The sequence below is a fragment of the Megalobrama amblycephala genome, linkage group LG3 (genome assembly GCF_018812025.1).
Source record: "Megalobrama amblycephala isolate DHTTF-2021 linkage group LG3, ASM1881202v1, whole genome shotgun sequence".
Classification (NCBI taxonomy): domain Eukaryota; kingdom Metazoa; phylum Chordata; class Actinopteri; order Cypriniformes; family Xenocyprididae; genus Megalobrama; species Megalobrama amblycephala.
In genome coordinates this window covers 23,655,861-23,681,656 of record NC_063046.1, presented here as the reverse complement: position 1 = coordinate 23,681,656, position 25,796 = coordinate 23,655,861, and positions in this window count along the sequence as shown.

Genomic DNA, 25,796 nt, shown 5'->3' with positions numbered 1-25,796 from the left:
CCTATATAATTTCAATAACGGTTGAGTGTTTCTTTGCTGAATCTTTAAAAGAAATGTGTTTTATCATTCATTTATTCCAGGTATTCCTTAAATATCTTGTTTTTGATTGACAAAAATCATTGTTCATTTTTTCTTTCTTACTTTATAAACAAACACAGTTTTTGTTTGTCTACATCAATTTTACACACATGGGTCAAAAATTACCCGTATTCATTTCCTATGGTATTTCAGTCAAGACTGAGAGTTTTTTTTTGCTGAATCTTTGAAAGAAATTTATTTTGTCATTTATTTATTCCAGGTATTCCTTAAATATCTTAAATACACAGCTTTTGTATTTCTACATCAATTTTACACACATGGGTCAAAAATGACCCATATAGAAACCTTTGCAAATTTTCACAAGTACGAACATATTTACTGCAGACAACTATTCATCCACCACACATTTCACCTCTCAACATGGCTGCTTTTGTATATTTGATGGATGAAAGTCATATTATATTTCATATAATAGGCTATATATTATATTTCATAATTTGTATTTTTTGTCATAAACCAATGCTACTGGTCACTTTTTACATCTATTAGTGTTCCTGAAATGTAACAGTTTTGAACAAGGTTTCTGTCCAACAGTGAAAATATATAATAAGTGAATCGACCAACAGTGCTTTTGATTTTCTTTATCTAGAGTGTTAGCGGCTGGTCCTCAACAGAACTGAGGTGGATGATGACATCACTGTAAAAAAAGCTGAAAGTTTACTTTGCGCACAAACGCAATTTAAATGTGTATGTGCAGGTTGCACATACACAGTTACAGAAATCCGGCGGAAATTATAAAAAGTTACAAAAATCTGTATGCTGATCCTCATATACGCATACAAAAGTGAAGTATATTTTGGCCTTTAGAATGGTAATGACACACAAAAAAATTTAATTCAAAAAGAAAGGAAAAATTAAAACAAGGATTTGTTCATTGAGTAATAGATGGAATAATGAATGATAAAATTAATTTATTGTAATATATGCGATATAGAAAGTAATAACTCATTCAGGTCACTTTAGACCCATGTTGTATATGTCCAAAACTGTTACTTTTCAGGAACATTGACAGATTTAAAGGGTGACCAATTGCATTGATTTATGACAAAAAATAAAAAATTATGAAATATATAGCCTAATATATTAAATATAATAAGACTTACATCCATCAAATATACAAAAGTAGCCTTGTTAAGATGTGAAATGTGTGGCAGATGAACAGTTGTCTGCAGTAAATATGTTCCTACTTGCAAAAATGTGCAAATATTAAAGATTTCTATATGGGTCATTTTTGACCCATGTGTGTAAAATTGATGTAGAAATTGTGTTTGTTTATAAAGTAAGAAAGAAAAAATAAACATAATTATTTGTAGAAAATCAAAAACAAGATATTTAAGGAATACCTGGAATAAATAAATGACAAAATACATTTCTTTCAAAGATTCAGCAAATAAACACTCAGTCATGACTGAAATACCATAGGAAATGAATACGGGTCATTTTTGACCCATGTGTGTAAAATTGATGTAGACAAACAAAAACTGTGTTTGTTTATAAAGTAAGAAAGAAAAAATGAACATAATGATTTTTTACAATCAAAAACAAGTTATTTAAGTAATACCTGGAATAAATGAATGATAAAATACATTTCTTTTAAAGATTCAGCAAAGAAACACTCAACCGTTATTGAAATTACATAGGAAATGAATACGGGTCATTTTTGACCCATGTTATGCATTAGAAGGGTAGTGATACAAAAATGATTTTTATTAAAAAAGTAAGAAAGAAAAAAATAAAATGAGGATTTGTTATGATCAAAAACAAGTTAATTGAGGAATACCTGGAATACTGAATGAAGAAATTAATTTCTTGCAAAGATATAGAAAATAAAAACTCAGCCGGGTCATTTTTGACCCATGTTATGCATCAAAGGGTTAATATGCTTGAAGCTTACCATTCCAGGGAGGAAGCATCTCACTGTCCAGAGGAGAACACAGGGCCCGTGGTTTCATCTTTTAAATTTTGGCTGCTCCTCGTTTGTCGGCCAGTAGGGACAAAATTGTCTTGGACTTTATTTAACCCTTAAATGCATGACTGTTTCGCCAATCATTCTTACATATTCTGGTCTTTATCGACCCAGATCTATATCTAACACGGAAGGATCTCTACCTGTCGTGATAATATAAAACTCCTCTGATATTAGAGTAACAATTACAGAAGAATAAAATAAATCATATTTTGTTACCTTTTGGAGCTTGAAAGGGCTCCGTTTGAGCAGATGTTTTATGCCATCACCACTGTCCTCGTCAGAGCTCATTTCCCAGTAAATTCAGCAAATAATGGGCTAGTTTTATGTTTGAGGTCACGAATATGAGCCCATTCGCGATCTCAAACGTATTCTCAAAACTATAATTTTCAACATCTTCAAAATCAATATTTTGATCACTAACAGCTTCATCAGATCCATCCAGTGACAGTTACAGTCATATTTGATTGCCTTCAGTACTTGCTCTGCAGTAAATCGCTGAGCCATTTCATGTTTTATTATTTCGTTTTCTGTCTGAATGAGTTGTCACTTCAGCATTGTGTATCAGACATTGCCACCTTGTGGAATAAAGGTGAACTGCACTTTTTCCGTCATCTAAGATTAAATTATTTGTGTGCAGAAAAAATATACGTACACTCATACACACCTCGGGTCGTTAGCGACCCTATACAATTTTTACACAAAATGAACGCAAAAATAGCCATTCTTTTATAATTTTATGATTTTTTTTTTTCCTTGTTATATTCTTTATAATAAATTGATTGAGGAATACCAAGAAGGTTGATGTCTAACTTTAAAAAATGAACGAGGAGGTGGGTAGTAAATGATGTCCCGGGTCACTAAAGACCCAAGGTATGCATTTAAGGGTTAACTACGAACACACACTAAGAAATGTTATATGTAACACATACAATAGTTTTGTTGTGGTCTTGCTGGGGTCTTATGCTGGTGACCAGCAATGCAGGATTGTGAGCCGTTGTAACCTTCTTATCTTTCTTTCTCTTGCCACACATATAGTCACACTGAACAGAGATTTACCGCAGATCCCCTGAAACTTTAAGAATATGGAAAAACTATGAATATGGAGATACTATATTAAAGCTTAGACTTGGTACTATAGTTTTCTTCTCTTTTCCTAAAAGCATTTATTATAACAAAAGCCAGTATTAATAATGCCAAAGCCTGGCATATTTGATAAGAGTGAAACTAACAACCCAAATGCGTGATTTGCTTGAGTCTCGTTGCTGTCTTTACTGCAAGTCCAAGATAAGCCAGAAACAACCACAACATTGATTTTATCATGGGGTTACAGATGATGCATCTCTCTCCCCATGACCTCAACTCATACTTAATTGCACTGTCAGGTCTGAGTTTTGTCTCCCCGTTTTCACACTTATATGTAAAGAACAAAAGCTAACAGGAGCTAGAAACATTTCCAGCCAGAATACAGAATACACATGATTACAAAATGTGTTGTCTATCCTGCTGCTCGTCTACGCCTGTACATCACTCAACTACTCTCCTTTGAATCACGCTACAGAATACAAACGTACTCTAATCTCCTATTTGGTAAAAAAAAAAAAAGCCATTATAACGATTTGATGATGTAAATTTCATCAAAATCATGCAATTATTTATTAGCACCTTGATGTGGATGCCTCTTTCATGCACTCCCTCAAGAGAAGAGTCAAGCAGTTTCTCTCGTCTCTGTTGTAGTTAAATGCAGACATGTCAAACATATTCCCTCGGCTCTAGGGAAAAAAGTGATCTGCAGTCCCTTCAGTATAATGTTTATTCCAAAGTTCAATGTGGAAGAAGAGTTGCTCTGTTCTGTGGGAATTCATTCACAGTTCTTTCAGTATGCGGCAGCAGAAGGAACCCATATTCGCCAGCCGCTCTTTATTCTGTGAGAGGGACTGAATGAGACACTCTACTGTTTATTATATTAAAAAGCTCCAACTTGAAAGATACTTTCAATGAAATAAAAGTTAGATCTCAGTCTTTTCCCCCCAGTTATTGTTCCTTTTTTTTTCCCATAGTCACCTTTCCTTTTTTTCTTCTTCTTCTTCTTTTTTTTTTTTTTTTTTTTTTTGTTCATATAGACTTTGATAAAACATTTCATACTGCTGGCAGTGACACAAGGCTTTTCCAAACACATATTTTACTTCAGAGAGCCAGAATGTTTTATTTAAATTATAGTGGAGTGTTTCATTGGCCCGGTAGGCCCGTTCTCTCAGGCCATCCAAGAGAGAACTAAGGGCAGTGAAAGATGTATGGTAGGCATAGACAAATGAATCGAAGTGACTGCAAGTCAGTGCTGCTAAACCCCTCTATGATCTTTTATTTCTTTTCATTTTACATTTTCTTTCTTTGACAGTTGCTCACAGGCCTGAAGTCAGGAGTGAAAGAGGGGTGGAACGATTCCTCTACAAATTGTCGACACAGATTCAGATCAACCTGCCCCGGAGAACATTACAGTAACATATACAGACATGTTTTCAAATGCTCATTGAGCTCATTTTTGAAATCGAGGTCACATATGTACATGGAAATAAATCAGAGTGGTTGGATTTTGAAATCCCTTCATCTCTAATGTGATTGGACACATTGCACAGCACTTAGGAATACTTCTCACTCTATGAGTGCCGTTTTGAGAGCTGGGAACCATTTGCACTGAATGGGTCCATTAAGTGCCAAGTAACTTTATTTGTGCCTGTTTTAGATGACATAAATCTTCTTCCGTGAGTCCCAGTTGGTACTGTTAATTCCTTATTAAGTGCAGAGGAGCCAGAAGCTGGTGAGTGATTGGAAAGTGTGCAGCCTTTTCTCCTCCTTATAACCATAAATGTTAAAGTTAAAGAGATAGCACTATGGCAAGAGTTTACAGCTGAAACATATACTAGTCCTGGAAATGTGCCACTAAGAGCTTGCCTTGATTGATTAAGGTGTGAGAATGCATATCACTGTGCATTAAAATGAACTAAACCAGAAGCTTGAGTACAGTGCTATCAAGAGTTCACTGCAGTACAAAGCAGCACATATGCAGCATAATGTTTACTTTGATGCTACTTGTGTAAATGGATTAAACTGAGGTCACATGCCTTTTAGTTTAGTTTTACCTCGCCACACCATGATATTACACTGTGATCCATTTGTCATCCCTTATGGAACAAAAATATATGGGAATATACTGCAAAATCTAATGCAATATATTACATGATATATTTCAATACTGCTTATATTTTTCAATATACTGCAATATATGCATTGACAATGTATGGCTATTGATACATATAAAATATTCAGAAATGAAGACAAAAATAGCATTACATGTAATATTCATACATGTTTGATCCTTAAAGTTTTATCCTTTATTGTGAATATATATTGCACATACATGTTCCCATATAATTTGAATGTATTGTACACACACACATATATATATATATATACACGTTCACAGAATAAGTTAAAATCAGCGGTTACAACATGCAGATTTCTAGTTTCCAGCATTGCTTTGCTTCTGACTGTTAAAGGAGATTAAATGTTAAAACTGTTTATTTCAAATTGAAAGTTAAAATTGAATGTTATTTCACATGTTTTGCTCCTCAATATTAATATAGTGGGAGATTTGATAATGTTTAATGTTTAATGTTCTATTTTTTTGGAATTTAAAAGGGTTTCTGGTATGTCTGAGTTTTTGGGGTTACTGTTGTGCTGAAGAGTAGAGCCTGTGGTCAGGTTGACTATTGGCTGAAGTCCATTAGGACTGCATATTACTGTATTTTAAAAAGTAATGGCTGTGCATTCTTCAGCTCAGTCTCTTTGCTAAGTACTTTAGTACAAGCAGGTGTGCTTTTGCCATTGTTAACTAGCTATATTAAACATATATAATGTAAATAATTCTAAAATAAATCTATGACATTATATATTTCTCTATGTATGTGTTTATACGATATGACTAGATATATATGCAATATTTTATACACATGCAGTAGCATATCTTATCCCATGTACATCTATATATTATGAAGTTTATTGCTGAATATACAATTACACACATTATGACTTTTATATTAGAAAAAATATTGTCACATATGTTTCAATATGAAAAGCGGCAAATCCTTATGTATAATTCAATATATTGTAATATATTAACAACCTATTATTCTGTATATTTTCATATATACTGTTCAGTCAATTAATATATTGATCATTCATATAAGGAAATATATTTTCTTTGCATAAGGGATACTTGTTCTTATACACTGAATTACTTGTTCTTATACACTGAATCCACAACCTGGATAAAATGGTCAATGGCAAAGAACAAATACTCTAATGAAATATTGACCCAGTAAAAGTACTATTTCTACATTTCTGCTACAGAAGTACTTACTATTGAATGTAAAGTATTAGTAAAATTTGTAATCTATAAGTAAAATATATCTATCTTGTTCCACACTTGTTCAAACTTGATCACTGAATCAGTTTTCAAATCTTTTCATTCTTACATCTTTTCAGATTTCTTACTTGGAGAAATTTGCCATTCGGATGTGTTTAATTCCAGAATGACTCATTCTGGTCACTTTGTGGACCAGGTCAGAAGATTCACTAAAAAGAATAGCCTGAAAATAATGATGAATGTTACTGTCCACCATTGATTAAATCTGACCTAAAGAACAGGCCAGTATCCAGTATACCTGAATGAAGCAGGTGCACACTCAGGTCAAAAGATTAAAGTTGGGCATTAATGCAAATGTAAGTCTTGTAATGTAATTATAATATAATCATATTTCAAATGGCATCATTTAGTTTTGTATCTATTAAGAATATTTGGTCCCACTTTATATTAGGTGGCCTTAACTACCATGTACTTACATTAAAAAAAATAAAAAATAAAAAATATGTACAATGTACTTATTGTGTTCATATTGTATTACACAACACTTTTGCTGCTTTTGAGGTGGATACGGGTAAGGTTAGGGACAGGTTTGGTAGTATGGGTAGGTGTAAGGGATGGGTCAACAGTGTAATTATAAATGTAATTACAGAAATTAATTACAGATGTAATTACATGCAGTTGTTTTTAAAATATAAGTACAATGTAAAAACATGTATGTACACAATAAGTGCATTGTATCAAATTATTTATTTTGAATGTAAGTACATAGTAGTTAAGGCCACTTAATATAAAGTGGGACCGAACATTTTTTTTTTTTTTTTACAAAACAAATTCAACTCAAGCTTTAGGATTTTGCAAAAAATAAAATAAATAAATTTTAAAAAATCACCAACAAATTTAATTTGTAATTCAGTATGAAACAGTTTGCTAAGGAACTAAATGTTGTAGCAATGCATTGCATTTGAAAAAAAAGTGCAGAAATAAAAAGGCAATCTGCGTTCACATTTACAAGTCCCCACAGTCTATCTGTCAACCCAAGGCAGTGTGAAAGAGAAGAGGTCCCTAGTCTGGGTCAGGTAAAGCAAGGCTCAGCTGATCTGAGCACTACAGAGCAGAGCTGATGCTAGCACAGTCTGACACTGTGATGGATACTGCTGAGTGAAAAGCTGATAGATTTTCTGTTGATCCCATACCACTGTTTGCTGCAGCTGGGCCTCTTCTTCCTGCCTACACTGACATATGACTGGAAATATTGAGGGCTTTGGGGAAATGGCTCCCAGAGACAAAAAGCATTTTATTCTTAAACACCACTAAACGATACCCATTCCAAACTTCAAAGTGTGCTCGATGAGCAATATTTCACATTTAACATTTCACATTTCAAGACATTGCTATAAAACAGCAATATAACATGTTTTTCTCGCATTTCAAGTTTTTTTTCTAAATGTGATTATTCCTTATAAACACACCCAAAACACCACACACACACACACACACACACACACACACACACACACACACACACACACACACCTACACACACACACACACACACACACACACACACACACACACACACACACACACACACACACACACACACACACACACACTTACTTTGCCTAGTCTCGTCTAAGACCCACCTGATGTTCTCCTAGATTGTTACTCACCTGAAGTCTACCTACCTACTTTTTATCTCCTCACCTGAGTCTCCATCTATGTGTCTCCTACCAAGTTCCATTTGTTCATTCTACAAAGACAGAAAAGGAAAGTTATTAACATATTATCTTCAGTGACTGAATATGTGTGTGTGTATGTGTGTGGCAACTTAACATCTTGTTGTTCTCCATCTGCTTCTGATGCTACTGCCATATATCTCATCCAACGTCATTGCTTTACCATTGTGTTCAATAAAGCTATCTTATACTTACCCATTTGTCTAGTCTGTGTTTTCTGACAGGTATGGGGTAGTATTTAGGGATGTAGAATATGGTCATGCAGAATAAGGCATTAATGTGTGCTTTATACAGTTGTGCTAAAAATTATTCATACCCTTAGTAAATATGACCAAAGAAGGCTGTGAAAATAAATCTGCATCGTTAATCATTTTGATCTTTTATTTTAAAAATCTACAAAAATCCAACCTTTCATTGGAGAATAATTTTAAATGGGGGGAAAATCTCATTATGAAATAAATGTTTTTCTCTAATACACATTGCTCACAATTAATCATACCCTTTTATTCAATACATTTTGCAACCTCCTTTCCCAAGATAACAGCTCTGAGTCTTCTTCTATAATGCCTGATGAGTTTGGAGAACACCTGACAAGAGATCAGAGACCATTCCTTCATGCAGAATCTCTCCAGATCCTTCAGATTCCCAGCTCCATGTTGCTTCTTCTCTTCAGTTCACTCCACTCATTTTCTTCAGGGTTCAGGTCAGGGGACTGGGACGGCCATAGCAGAAGCTTGGTTTTGTGCTCAGTGACACATGTTTGTGTTGATTTTGATGTTTGTTTTGGATCATTGTCCTGTTGGAAAATCCAACTACAGCCCATTATATGACTTCTAATGTCACGATCACCATCTGTTCCTGTTCACTCCGGACTCCATTTCCCAATATCCTCCCTGTCAATCACATGCACTCACTCCACCTATCACCTGTTGCCACATACAGCCATGCACACTCCACACTGATCATCACACCCAGCTGATACTCATTACCAGGACTATAAAGGACTCACACCACCAGTTGGCGAAGTCTTGATTACCCAGTGTGTCATTTCTAAGCGTTATTCCTTGTTTGCCTGTCCTGTGTTACCGTTCCTGCCTGTTGTCTGTTTCACGATCCTGTGCTGCCTACCTCTGACCCTTGCTTTGTTTACCGACCTGTGAATGTTACCTGCCCGTTCTGACCTCTGCCTGTACCTGGATTACGATTCTGTCTATCCTCTGCTGTTCCTGTTTGCCCCTGGTTTACCCTGCTTGTACGACGACGCTTATCTTTAATAAACGCTGCATTTGGATCCCCTGCCTGAGTCACCCAGTCGTTACATCTAACAGGGACAGTCAAGTTTTGACTTTTTTTTTTTTTTTTTTATCTGTTGGTATTTGATAGAATCCATTATTCCATGTATCTGATCAAGATGTCCAGGACCTCCGGCAGAAAAATAGGCACAACATTAAAGATACAGCCATATATTTCATTGTACACATGGGGTACTTTTTACCCCTGTGTGCACCAAACCCATCTTAAGTGTTTGCTGCCAAAAAGCTTTTTTTTTTTTTATTAACGCAGATTTATTTTCACAGCCTTCTCTGGTCATATTTACTAAGGGTATGAATAATTTTTAGCACAACTGTAAGTACTAATAAGGAGCCAATATTCAAGCTAATAAGCAACTAGTTAAAAGTAAGAATTGTTGCCCCCATACTAAAGTGTTACCTTAATTTTTTATATTTAACAATGTTTCAAAACATAATTGAAATTATATTTAATTTTAATACATTTTGTTTTTAGCTACAAATAAGAGTGCAGCACTCTGTTTAACACCTTTTAACATTTGAAAAGATTTTACAAAATTCACAGCTTTTCTAAAATGACCACTATACAAATGACCACATCTGCAAAAGCTTTCTGATAGTGGTCATGATCATTTTGGTAAGAGGTTGACGTCCTGAAAAAGTGCGAACATCGTGGCTCTGTGTCACTTTTATCTGGCACAGCTAGTGCTGTGAATTTAGAGTGGACTACTTTTTTTCCAATTCCATTTGGTCCTGCTAGTGTTACTGAAATTACACACTTCACCTTTTAGCTTTCATGCAATAAGACCATAAAGGATGCTGAGCATGAACTAATGTTCTACTAATGGAAGCACTAATGGTCCAAGATTGTATTATCTATCTAATAATCTTTAAGAGTTATTGTTCTCCATTTAGACTCTATTACTTTTGCTTCTGATGTAGACTGCTGGACCAGATTCTCCAGGGTCAATGTAAGACGCTATAGCTGCGTTTACAATGTTCTCTAAACTCCATAATCTGATGGAAATACCAGAATACATTTGCATATCATGTGTATATATTTCAAACAAAAGCTCTGCACATGTGAATGCCATTAATGTCACACTAATTGTTGTCACAGTATTGTCAACGTTATGAGAAACTGTCAGCATTGCTGTCAGAAAGAGTGTGTGAGCATAGCTCCACAGTCTGTAATTGTGCACTCTGACATATCTAAAAATATATCAGCTGTCTTATTTTTTCACACCTTTTGTCTCTCAACAATCTTTTTATCCTTCAAATGTCAAGAAGACAGGTAGTCTCCCCACCGCCCAGTACTTCACTTCTTTTGCCATGTTTATTGCTGGGATGAAAATGTGAACATGGCACTGCACAAATAATTTTTTTATCTGATTTTCAAAGTAGTCTGATTCCAAGGTTTGCATGACATTTATTTCTCAGTTTTTTATTTTTATTTATTTATTTATTTAATTTAGATCTGCACCACCTCTTTCAAGAAATGTCATTGTATCAAATGAAGCATCAAATTATATATATATATTTTTTCCATTCCATTTGAGTTATAAACCAGATTATTAGGCTGCATGTAAAAATGGCAGATGCCCCATCCCTCAAACATGCCCAGATCAGACACACACACTCTCTTTCTGTGCCTGTACTCGGTCACCGTGAACTCATAAAAAGTCAGCTCTTTCAGTAAAACTCATTTCTTTTAATGATCTGAAGGATACTCAATTAATTGTAATTAAAGTCTGTGTCATTTATCTAGAATGGAGTCTCTGGACATAATTTCCCTGTGCTTATGAAAAATGCACACATGCATACACACTCTCACACACACTTGTGAGGGAGTCATCTACTGTAGATCAGTATGAACAGAGAGACCTTTGCAAATGAGCTCCAAATGTGAGCTTTGAAGGAGGCCATGATTCTTTTAAATATCTTAAAACCTCAGACTTCCATCTACAATGGATTTATGAAGTCTGAACATCAGCCTTGGTGCCTGGAGGCTATGGACACAGTTCTCCAGAATATGGCAAACCCAACATTAAACTTCATCAAAGTCGCCTCTGCAACTTTGACTGAAAAGAATTTCTTTTGCTTTTATTTCATCTGTATTCATGTAAAAGCTACCCCACACACATACACACACATCATCATGCCAAAGGGAAGACATGTGGAATACTAATGCCACACAAAGGAATCAAGGAACAATCCTAAAGAAAAGCTTGTTGCTGCAAAAATGAATAATTCTTTTTAATCTACATTTGCATGAATCAAGCACTTTAAAATGTCTTCCTGCATTTCAACTGTTGTCTGCATCAGGTTTATACCTCGTAGGACTGCTGACACTAATGAACTCATATTTACTTTATGGAAAACATTATTAGGACTATGAATAATTGACTTATTTAAATGATAGAAAGATCTGTGTTAAAATTACCCCACTCACCCCTAAAGATAAGCAACTGCAAAATGGGACTTGATTATCTAGAATACTCAGTATGATAATGATGCTCTGTTATTTTGTTTATGCAGTGCAAACCATTCTGGCATTAACATCTTCGCCTCATGTATTTGTTCACCCTTAAGACCTCTAAATAATCACACACAGTACCGTTCGGGAAAAACATTGTTCTGCATGGCTAATGATAAATATATGCATATTTACTGCTTAGCAGTTGGGTAATGAGTCTTTATGTGGGTCACAATCAGATATCCATATTTTTCTTTGAATAATTTTAGCTCACAGAATTTGTCTTATACATTTGGTTACATTCAAAGTCAGACACATTTGCTAATCTGTACCCAGTGACATGGCACAGCAGAAGGTGGGGAGTGATACATTTCTCTGGGACATCTGACCACAACAACAACTAGTTCAGAATACTGATAATGAGTAATGGATGAGGTTCAGTTTAACCCTTAAATGCATGACTGTTTCGCCAATCGTTCTTACATATTCGGGTCTTTATCGACCCTGATCTATATCTACCTGTTGCGATAATATAAAACTACTCTTAGAGTAGCAATTACAGAAGAATAAAATAAATCATATTTTGTTACCTTTTGGAGCCTGAAAGGGTTCAGTTTGAGCAGATGTTTTATGCCATCATCACTGTCCTCGTCAGAGCTCATTTCCCATTAAATTCACCAAATAGGCTACTTTTATGTTTGAGGTCACAAATATGAGCCTATTCGTGATCTCAAACATATTCTCAGAACTATATAATTTTCAACATCTTCAAAATCAATATTTCGATTTAACAGCTTCACCAGATCCATCCAGTGACAGTTACAGTCATATTTGATTGCGTTTAGTACTTGCTCTGCCGTAAATCGCTGAGCCATTTCATATTTTTCTTATTATTTCGTTTTCTCTCTGAAAGAGTCGTAACTTCAGCATTGTGTATCAGACATTGCCACCTTGTGGAATAAAGGTGAATTGCACTTATTCTTCTTACATCTAAGATTCAATTATTTTTGTGCAGAAAAAATATACTTACACTGATACACACCTCAGGTCGTTAGCGACCCTATACAATTTTTAAAAAAATGAATTCAAAAATAGGCATTCTTTTATAGTTTTATGATTTTTTTTTTTCATGTTATATTCTTTATAATGAATCGATTGACGAATACCAAGAAGGTTGAAGTCTAACTTTATAAAATGAATGAGGAGGAGGGTACTGAATGACGTCCCGGGTCACTAAAGACCCGAGGTATGCATTTAAGGGTTAATGAGGGTGTGTTTTTGTCCTGATTGTGATTGGCTGGGACATCCACACCTAGAGCCTAAGTGTGTCTTACTTGAATTGTTCGTACTTCTGGAGTGGGTACATTTCCTGAGTACAAGTGATGAAAAGAGTAACCAGCTTTATTTGAGTAACCAATGCACTTATCTGTAGACTGAAACAGGATGATGTTGCAGGAAGTAGGAGATACAGAGGAGAATTGAGGAATAGTAGAATATCGTCTGAGTGGTAATTCAGGAGGGAACTATTGCATTGACATTAGCTTTGGAAGGTCATTGTTTTATACTTTCACAGGGACAAATAGCAGTTGTAGAAAAAGAGAGAGAAATACGAGTAATGAATATTCACCAAGTCATTCCCTGTGTGCTTGACAGATGGACAGACTCCTCCCTAGAGATTCATGCCTGGTCACAAACAAACAAATATATAATTCACTCAAACTCAAGAAAGAAAGATGTTGATAAAGGCATTCTGAGGTCATTTAAAGCAGCGAATTGGACAGGTTTGTGGATATTTTCCCTGGCTTTAAAACTGCCTTTGAGCAGAATGGGGTTTAAGCCAACAGATCTCATATCTACCAAACTATTAGACTAGTTCATGTTTTAAAAAGCAGCCTTGGGGTATTAGAAACAGTGACAGAGGAATTGGTTTTCAGAGTTGAAATGACCTTAGGGGAACAACAAAATGATTATCATTACTTTATCTTAGCAGTGTAACTAGGTATTTTCCTTTCATAACAACAAAAGCTGTAATGTCAGATTTATCTAGTGTTCCCCCCACTGATCTGCTAGTCAGTTTTCACATCTGTTGTAGAAAAAAATGCTAATCAGAAATGGTATCCTGAGGTAAAGGTGTATCCACTGGTTTTTAAACGAGGGTCTGGTGTATCGTTGTAAAGTAATGTGAAGTTTGATGGACAACTGGTTGCCAGAAGTACGAACAATTCAAGTAAGACACACTTTAGCAATCAGGACAAAAACAATCAGGACAAAAACACACCCTCATTAAACTGAAACTCATCCATTACACATTATCAATATTCTGAACTAGCTGTTGTGGTCAGATGCCCCAGAGAAATGGGTTTCTGGATGCTGTATTTAATGTAATTCCATCCAAGTGCCTTTAGCAACAATGGCAAAAGAGATAATAACATTTTGTAAACATTTTATGTTTTTACATAAACAGTCATGTATGAATTTACATTTGTATTCCTGCTTCATTGACAGTGTAAGAGAGAAGTGAAAATGCAGTTATCAAAACTGCACTGACAAAAACAATCCTCTTGACATCTCTCTTTTCCCTAAACAACATTCATTCAGACAAATATGGCACACATTTGGTTGATAATAATGTAGCCATAAAAGCTGACACACTCATGAATTTAATAATGAGATGATTTCCATGGTTCTAATTTGTAGGAATAATTCATGGGTAATGAATTATTGATAAATTATAATTCAAAGGTAAATGACGTGGCTATATTTTGATGTATGAGGGGAAACACAGCGAGTTGAGAATTACAACAGTGTCTTATGAGAATTGTGAAGCCCCATGTGATACTCTACATAACATGGTATTGATCCAATCAAATAACATGGTGATTTTTTAACCCTTTTATTTGTACTGGCAGCAGCAAAAATCATTTGAAGCGAGTTTGCACTATGTGCATGTGGTAGAACCACACTTTACATAAAATATATATGAATACTCACAAGATCACATTGCTCTTAACCACAGCACACTCCCAACAAAAGTAGGGATATTCTATATCGTTCACACCTACACACACAGACTAAGAAATGCCCAATGCAGCATGTTAATATGAAGAAATTTTCTTTAATGAATGTTTTTTTATTTATTTATCTTTTTTTATTTTTTTATTTTTTTAAAACAGGTGTTTTACCCATATTTTGAATTGCTTATTGCATTCTGTTGTGTTTTAGGGTTAAAGGAAATGTCTGTATAATGGTACTGATAATTATCTGCCAGGACATGATCCTGTTTTCTACTGATTTTTCCTTGCAGTGTACACACACTCACACTACGCATGCACAACTACATCCTTTGCCAATTCTTTTGCTACTACAGAGTTTGACATTGGACACTAGCGTGCACTGGACTCAAAGAAACACAGGGGAGCTTGAAAGTACTGCTGTGGCTTAATAATTATGTGCTTAATTGACTTGGCTGCTGCAAAAGTATCACAAATATGTTAATGATTCTTTTTGATCCCTCTGGTCACCAAGCCCATCATTTTGTTCCAGCAAATGAATCAGATAGATGCAGAGTCATGATTTCAAAGACCGTTCTCCAGTTTTTAAAAGGCCATTCTTTATTCAAATGCAGTATCTATTCAAAATCAGGCTCCACATTCCAATGGATTTATAAAAACAGTGCTCTTCAAATGCTACAAAAAGCAAACAAACAAAAAAAACCCATAATTTTCCAGTTTGAGATTATTTGTATTATTATTACTATTATTATTACTATTATTATTATTTATTTATTTATTTATTTATTTATTTATTTATTTATTTATTTTTTGTGAAAGGCTGGATTTATCATTTTTCATGAAAGCTACAAAAAAAAACCTAAAACATTATTTTCCAGTTTGAGATTTATTTTTTTTTTTTTTTGCCTTTTTATCTGTTCTTCAAGCATGCAGAAAGATGAATGAAATGAAAGGAAATGATTAAAACATAATGTATTTTGGAAACGACTGTTCAAAAGGCTCAAAACAAAACGCCCTTTTGTGAGCAGCATTACATCACTTTGTGTTCTCCTACGCCTCCCCCCACAACCCCACCACTTAAGCACCCAGGCATTGCTTTTATTCTCTTCACCTCCCTCCAAATTACTGCATGAGAAATTCAAATATGCCTGGGGGACAAGTTCCACACAGACTGCCTCACAAAAGGTTGGCACTTTAAACACAATTTCTTGTTTGTTTAACTACAGGCTATGCAGCAAAGCAAAGCCTCCTTCCATCCCTTTGCCTTGATCAGCCTGATTCATTATGAATGCTCTGAAGCAGAGAACATACTCTTCCCCCAGGTGACAGATAGCATGTTTACAGGTTGTTTGTGAAAGGCTGGATTTCCTTAAACTCAGCTGTGACAGTGAACCAAACTGTGGACTCTGCTGGCATTTGGAAACTGCAACCATACAAAGCTTTGGCTTCTCACTTATAAGGTCAAGACATTTAAGAAGTTGTGTTTGCTTCCTGATGAATATCTCATTAGATGTAAGCCTTCATGTCAAATCATAATTCTGTCGAAATCTCAATCCGTTTGTCTCTAATTACAACCACGATGTAACATAACAGCCTTTTTGCTCTAATTGATTTAGCGGTGATTGACCTAACCAGTAAATCAAGGACATTTCTGCTTGATGTTGATCTTTTGCCTTACAACACATGAAGTATTAAAAAGAAATTCAGCCAGAGTCAGAGGTGGATGTCTGCATTTTATTAAAAGCTTCTACTAAGGGAAGTTAAAAAAAATTAATATATCTGGTAATAAGTGATCCACAAACATATTTCAATAAAATCTGAGAAGGCTGTAATGTAATGTAAATTTGTTCATTCAAAAGTTCATGGTGCAATTACCATAATGCATTGTAGTGCCCTTTAAAATTCACCTGTGCTAATGTTTTGACTCCTTCGATGAAATTAAAACCTAACCTGAGGAGGGGCAGGATGGTTTCATGGGGAAATTGTGATTTGCAGCATCTGTGAGGTGTTATGGTAAGGCTAAAGGAGAATGGCTCTGCGTGTATAGCTCTGTCCGGTGTCACACTGGTATTAAGATGAGAAGGGGAGTCAGTTGACACCTCCTCGTAATGAACTCAGGGTGAAGTGAAGGGCTAAGGCCTCTGTGCTCCATGACACTGCAAAGCTTACAACCGTGAGGGGATTACAGAAATGTTTGGCTTGCAAAATCAAGCCAATGCCTTATTACCATTCATCAGTGCTTCTGTGTCTTGCTTACTAATTAATATTTTATGGTGCTGTGCTTTCTAATTTTATTGATTGGACATTAAAAACAACATTACTAATGTTTACATGGTGGCTACACCATGATCAGGGCCAATGAGTCGCATTTACAAGAAGCTTCGCCAAAATTAGGTAACATCTGTTTGAACATTGTTACAAAACAAAAGACCGACTGCTCATTTGCATTATAGGGGAGGCCTTTTTTATTTCATTCTCCATTACTCTTGTACAGGTGTGTCCAAACTCAATCCTGGAGGGCCACTGCTGGAGCATGATTGGACACCTCTAACATTACTGCAAATCTATACCTGCCATCTTTTAGTGTCCTCAGAATATTTACATTAAGGAAGACTTAGAATTAGAATTTTATACAAGTTGTTAAAGGTGCTAAAGAGGTTCTTTTTGTCGACTGAGTTTTTGAAATGAGCGCATACATAAGAACAACCCCCCTCCTTCACAGCTCATTTCGAGTGAACGCCTCCCAAAACTTGTGTGTTTACCACCACTAAGCCAGGCACACATTTAACGACTAGCTAAAACATTCTAAGACTGTGCTCAACATACAGCGATTGTTTCCTGCTCCTGAAGCAGATTTATATACTTTCACATGGAATTTGAACACCGACTGTAATCGCAGACTGAACGCAACTGGCTCTGACTGGACGCGTTTGAGTGCGATCAGCCATAAGTATCAATTTACATTCATAATCGGCCTTACAATCGACTTAAAGCCGCGCACACACTTAGTGGATTCATTATGTCGGACTCACCACAGGTAACTCATAATCTGCAGTTGTTACTCCTGTCTCCTGACAAAAACATTGCATGCAGCGCCTGTGGAGTGTGGAAAGTTACTGGAGCGCGCAGCCACGCTCGTCTCTCACAAGGAACGTCACGGCAGTGATTGACAAGCCAGAGGGCCAATCCGCGCACGTCTCTCACAAGGAACGTCATGGCAGTGATTGACAAGCCAGAGGGCCAATCGTTTACGCGATGATCGCGTAAACGATTGGCTGATGTTTTTAAGGCCCTACCTCGTGCACAGATGATGTATATTAATATTATTCCTTTCAGTGCACCTAATAAATAGTCTTTTATCAGTTAGTAAAGACAGTTTCAAATAATATTGCAAAAATGTATAAAACAAAACATCCTCTTTAGCACCTTTAAGAAGTTACAATTGAGGCAACAACTGTAACAGTGGTTGGGGGTTAGCTATTTAAATTGGTAATAATCATTGCCTGATACATAATATTTTACTGAATAGTTTTCACCTCTATATGACAGATTCATTTAGCTGCCAATAATGATTTTAAAGCAAAATTTCAATTGTTACCTTTAAATTTATGGTTTAAACCCAATATCATTTGACACAGAAGTCAACTCTGGCAGATTGAAAAGTCACAAGCTTGAGAGTTTTAAAATGCAATTATGTAAAATAGATGATTGAGAGCATATAATTAGTGTACTAGTAACAAACATATGGTACTTATCTTTATTTTTCATAATGTGATAAGCTTTTTGTCAGGCACTTAAAATACCATAGACTACTCACTCTATAGTTATCTTTTTTCATTGTCCTCTATTGTTCTAATTTGGACCTGTTTCACAAAATCATTATGAACCTAATCCATAATAAAAAACGTCTTTCAATTATGGATTGTTTCATAATAGCATAATTACCTTAAAATTAAATTTAGCTCTTGAAAATCACTGTAAATTCATGAATGCATAATCAAAGAACACTAAGTGTATCATGCAGTGCACCTGCAAAACTCCATAAACTTCATAGTTAATGCTGTGATGGTTACATTATAGAGTAATTTATGATTGTGACTTTAATTTATGATTGTCACAGGTGGTCAGACATTAATTTTGAAAGAGTCTAAGAGTGCTAACAATGCCAAGGTTATTGTCTGATTGATTCCCATGAAATGCATGAGCTGAGATACTGTATACTGTATACTTTGAATGCAAGTCACTTTGGATAGAAATGAAGCTCTAGTGCAAGTTCTGCCGGGAAGACTCAAATGTTACGTCACTTATTAGTTCAGATCTAACCAATCATTATTTAACACTTGGAGTATAAAAGATTGGTACTTACACTTGTCTGAGTTCGCAGATGCTGACAAAAACTTTCACCTCCATCCTCCCCACCACCACCAGGATGGTCCCTGTCCATACTCCCCGGGGGTCGGCTACGCCCCTGCCTTCAGCTTCAGGCAGGAAACGCAAAGTTTGCAACCCTCAGGACGTGAGCTACGGACAGGGCCTACGCCAAAGAACATTAACCTTTATTCTGCTTGCTGTTTGGTAATAAATATCAGTGTTACGTTATCGTGCCTCCTGAGTCTTTCTGGTAGAAATGTCTTTTAAATGCATATATGTAAATGTAGATGTGCCCGTGCAACATAAACTGTTCCATCAAACACACAGTCTGATTACCAGCATTAATTATAGCTGCATAAAAATAGCATCAAATATAAATGCCCACATTCATCCTCTGGCACTGCCAGTGCAGAGTCCCATATGTAACACACTTACAATAAATACTGTTGTATAGTCCTGGAGATTACTTTTGCCATAACTGATGTTACTCATGATACCCAAAGGAGCTCATTTGAATCATTTTATGAGCTGCTACAGAATACTTTAAGAGGCCACCCTACCCCGTGTTCCACCAGATGTAAATCACAGTCTTTGCCAAACAGTCCTTGTATATTTATGAGGACTGTCAAAAGGAAAGGGTTAAACAATGTACAGGAGATTTTATTGGCTCTGACAGAGTAATAGAAGCCATCTTAATTCATCCTAAAAGTAACACCAAAGAGTGGTCACACTAAATCATTTAGCTTTTTCTTTCTTTCTTTCTTTCTTTCTTTCTTTCTTTCTTTCTTTCTTTCTTTCTTTCTTTTTTTTTTTTTTTTTTTTTTTTTTTGGTGGTGGTGAAAACAGACTGGATGGTTGAAGTAATTAAATTACCTTGTTATAGATAAAAGAAAATTTAACAAATGTCTTCTTTTGAAGATTTCATTCCAATCAAGACAAACAAACAACATTACACAGTTCCTGCTGATGTTGAATAAAACAACCTCTCTTAATTAAATATAAAGTAATTAGTCTGTTTTTAAACCTCTTTGATTTGGTGTCTTTAAATCTAGTCTAGCACTGTCAGGTAGGCTATAATTACTTCCTCTTCCAGAGGTTGTTACAGCTTCACTGCAGGCTAGCTGCATAATACACATCAGTGTTTACATAATACAAATATGAGCCAACAGTAATTGGAGAGTTCTGAAATCCTTCTGTACACCAGGGTTACTAAAGTTAAATCTCAAAAATCTCAGTGGTTACAGGGCTATTTATTTTAAATTAAATTTAAAATGCAGTGGCACCAAATGAAGGTTTCTTTCTTTTCCCACCTTCAGCATTCACAGTGCTGCATTTAAAAGAGCCATTGTTCAATTCCCCAGTGAGATAGATTCTCCTATTTAGCTTTTAGCTCACAGTGCATACCCCTTTCACACATACAGTCTTTACTGGTAAATTACCGGTAAATTATCATTATCATAAGAGATCATATGTTAACAGGACCTTTTCAAAAACACTGTAGCAAATTAGCTTAAAATAAATATGTTAATTAATCATAACTAGTTATAATCAATTATAAATATTTGGATCAGTTAATAAAAATAACTTAATGTAATAAAATTAATATTACAATAAATTAACCTGTTTGGCTAATGAACACTCAGTGTTAATTGTTTATTAATTCTAAGAAATGTTCATTTCCAGGTTTTGGGAAATAACAATCTTATTGTACAGTACTACTCAGAGCCTGTAGTCAGGATAAGCATAATTAGGGACTCCAGTATATGAGCATGAAACACGGACAACTTTATGTGTGACATGAACAAGACTTTATTAACTAGACTAAACACTTAACTACTCTAACATTCACACACATACATGCATAGTTTACCAAGGGAAAGAGAGAGCTGATGCAGAATACAGGAAAGCAAGAAGTTATAGCATTGTTTGAAATTCAGCAGATCAACAGCCTTGAGCAAACCATCAGTTTAGTTTTAACAGGCCCTTATTTAAAAGGGGTAAGGATACTTAATGTATCAAATAATGAGACTAAATTTGATACTTGCATGTCTCGCCCATTTGAATTAAAACTGTCCTGATGCAATGAAAGAGAACCAGTTGAATTCAAAGGATCTTTGGTGAATGGAAAGTCTAGGCCGGAGCCTGACACAAGCTTGCAGTTCCTTAGAAGCTTCTAGGGCAGCATCATCTCCTCATTAGCATATTCAGTAAAAGAGAAGGGAAAGGGGGAAGAGAGCATGGTCTTGTGATCAGTGATTTTAAGGGTTTTAAGATGCCACACCCTCTTGAGATGTCTGAGCCAATAAGGAGTTGTGCCCTCTGAGGGAACTTTACGAGTTTTTGTTCTGTAGCAAGATATTAGCATAAGACATTGGATTGGATGCCTGAGAGAAGAACCTTCTAGATTCTTATAATACTAATGTGTCACAGAGTTAGCAACATGTAACATAAATTACCAAATAGGAAATGAAAGTTGGAGTCCATACCAAACATGCTACCTATGTGATTTTAGTTAACCATAAATTTGCAACTCTGAAATATTAATACCAAAAGAGTTCAAAAGAGAGAATTAATTCATTTATTTATACATTTCTCATGCAGTTATAGAATATATAGGATTAAGAGGGTTTATTTGTCCTTCTCTGAAAGAAGTCAGAGTCACTATCTTCTCTGCACATTCCTGATGGCAATAAAACAGGAACAGGACACCTATCCTGCCTGTGTGTTGCAGTTGTGGGGGATGGATTAACATGACTTGTGAGGTAGAGTTTCTGGATTATTCATTAAATAAAATGAATAATTCTGCGTCTGGTCCAGATGCTACACACCATAAGTTGGTTCTGGCAATTCACCGGTATGAGAAGTTTTACCAGTAAATTACCAGTACGATGCTGTGTGTGAACAAAGAATGAAGATTGCCTGATATGTGCACATACAAAGTCAGAACATATAAGAAGTCTGCTTTGGGCCAATCATAAAGTTCTTATAGAGATGACATGATTACTCTGCACTGTTTACAGTAAGCTCTGCTGCTTTTTAATAGTTTTTCTATGTAAGTATGTGCTAGATGGACATCTTTGACTGTCTTGCAGCTTCTTCAGTGTGTTGCGCTCGAGACCCCATACCTTCTTTTCCATTCATCAGCACTGCGGCTCCGCAGTTGGATACTAATATGCGTGTCTTGTGTTCTTTAGAGCAAAAACATGTTCTGTGTGATCATCTCCTTACGTCTGTCACTCAGAAGTCAAAAAATGTTGTCAAATTTAACAGAAAGTGAAACTGAAATGTTTCTCCTCGTGCGGCCTAATGAAGAAAACACAGCAGTGTTTAAAGATCATCTCTGATGTCTAGTGTTGTAGTACTCAAGACCAGTCTTAAGACCATTTTTGAAGGTCTTGTTCTCGGTCTTGTCTTGGTCTCAGACTAAAAGGACACGGGATTTTATTTCAAGACCGGTCAAAACCACAACTGCGGTTTGTCTGATTTCTTTGTCTTGTCTTGGTCTCAACCCCCCAAAGTCTTGGTCTTGTCTTGGTCTCGACACATGATGGTCATGGTCTCGACTTGGTCTCGGTTTAGGTGGTCTTGACTACAACACTACTGATGTCTGACATCACAGAATTTACCGGTATTTTGGTACTGATGTGTGAGTGGTCTCTTAACAGTAAAAAGCCAGAACGTCATTGCTTGTGTGAACAGCATATTTGTGTATTTACTGATAAAGTCTTTATGGTAATTTTATAATTTAGTGGGATTAATATGTGAAAGAGGCTTAAATGGATAGTTCATCCAAAAATGAAAATTCTGTCATCATTTAAGGGCCTTTCACATTGAGCATGACTAAGCGACGTGAAAGTACGTTGCAATTACGCGCTTGAATCTAACAATAGATCCCTATGGAGCTATTCCCACCTGGCGTGATCAATTGCAGTGTGACAAAAGGGGATTTTTTTTCTCAGTGTGTCGATTTTTACACGATTAAATGAGCTGTCCAATTAGATTTGAGCTTATCTAAGCCGTTGCTGTTGCACAAGAGTGGTGGCGCTGTTTTGAAAATCTATGTAAACACAGAAGAAAAGTATTCCAGAAGAGAATGGATGTTAAGTGTTATCATTAGCGTCTGAAATTTGATTTATTTATTTTTATATGTTCTTTATACAGATTATCATTTCTATTCAATTCCCACTGAATTATGTGATCTAAAGAGCTTGAAAACAGTGTTTCTTCCGTCCGTGTCTGTTATGAGTCAGAGAGCTCATTCGCTCTAGAGCTGTCAATCATACTACGCGATCATAAGTCCTGCCCTTCCGAATGTCGACGTTGTGTTCATTTCCTCATTCTAAGTGCCGCAAGGTTCCGCACATAAACAACTGAGAGAAACGTTTCTACAGATGAAACATGAAGGTCAGCGCCACCTATCGTGCAGGCATGAATTAGCTGAAGGCAATCAATAGTTTCACGTTTAGTGTTAAATCCCTGTTCATCTGTAATTCGCTTAGCTTTATCATGTGTATTTAAACTAAATGCTAATAGTCTGTTTTGTTTGCAAAGGCTACAAGACTAAATTACAAAAGAAACTAAATTTGCATGTGGTGTGGAGAGTAAAAGCAGTGGATTTAGTTTTTGACACAGCCACTCTAATAATCTCAGAATTTCGGCCATGATGAAAACCCTAATCCCTTACTTTGGTGAACATAATTTGATTTTATTCTCAGACTCCAGTTTTAATGCATTCTGGTGTCTGAAGAGTTATGGGCAGTTCATGAAGGCTGGGCACCTTCATTACAGGTCTTTATGGGACATGAGCAGCATTGTGTGGGGGAACGCGGATGACATTTATGACCTCATTCCAACCTTGGCCTGGGGGTGAGGCAGTAAGACACATTAAAAGCAACTCTGCGACAGAAACCTGAAGTACGCTGGCTTTACTGCAGCTGGAGGGGTCAGGTAATGTCACAACAATAAAAAAAATCTAAACAAGCAGGTACAAAAAAGCTAACCTGAGCCAGTGGAGGCTCCCCTCACAAAATGATGAAATATGAGTGCAGTGGCTGTGGAATATCGCAGACTTTTCAGACAGCTAAATAAAAGGGCACATCTTATCCTCTCCCACACACTCGGGCAGGCTGTTTATAATTTATCTCATTTGTGAGGTCTCAAAGGTTGAGTTGAGGAAATTATAGCAATTTGTATACATGTATGCAAGGACAGCAGTAACTAGAGGGATGACAAAAGAAAAGGATAAAGATCCCCCCCCCCCCCAATAATCCATAGCAATTGAGCGGTTTAGTCCAAATTTTCCACTTTTTATGATAAACAGACTGAATTTAGGCTTTTATTCACACGTAAACATTCATAACCTCACACATCTGTTGTGGTAAATGGATCTCAAGAATGCTTGCTTGATGTGCAAGAACCAATGAGGTTCATTTTTGTGTTACACAGCACATTTGAGCTTCCGCGAGAGATTTGTTCTGGCGCATGGAGCAGGTTTGGTTGAGCTTCTGTTTATGTTCACTGATCAATGTTTATATGTGAATAAAAGCCTAAATTAAATCTGTTCTGAATAGCGTTTTTTACATTTCAGATTCTTCCCAGTGACAAACAGGGCAGTTCTCCTCTGGCCACCAACTGAACAGTGCATGATTATGATTCAGGCAGCATTACAGGTCAGAAGTCAGATTGGGATCGGAACATTCAAAATATTTTGAGATCGGAACATTCAAAATATTTAATCCAGTTCCATCTGGTTGAATATCGGATTCATTATGTTGGTGTGGAGATGGGTTTGTTGAGGATCTGTGCCACTGACTGATGTGTGAAGGCCTTCACAGGAGATAGTCTAGTTGACATGATCCTGACTATTCAGGGATGCGTTGTGGTCGTGTCTAGGTACAGGTCCTCCATCTGATCTGGATACCTCGGGATAAACAGAGACTAATATTAGCATAGATGCCATCCTTCTTATGATGTAACAAGTACATCAGGTGTTATGGGAAGTGTTTCCAGTCCCCGGCATTTGCGATTTATAGATTTCACATCTGAAAGAGAGGTGTACGCTCGTTTTCTGTGTGTACATTCATTCTATGAATCACACGTATGCACATAACATCAAATTTGGGATGGTTTCTGCGCACCCAGATCTCAGCAGAGGAGGATTAAACAACTCCACAAACAGCATTACAGCTTCACATATTACTAACCAGGCTGACTGTATTTCTGTCAATAATCTACAGAAGTTCTTCGTGAGAATTAACAGAAGTTTAATGCTCATGTTTGTTTCATTTGTAGTCACCATAATGGTGATTGGTGTTTCCATTAGTTGGGCTCTTAACTCTTATAACATGTTTATCTTATAATAATAAATAGCATGAATTACTGATGTCATTTGAAATGTAATAATTGTGTTTTGTCCTTAATAC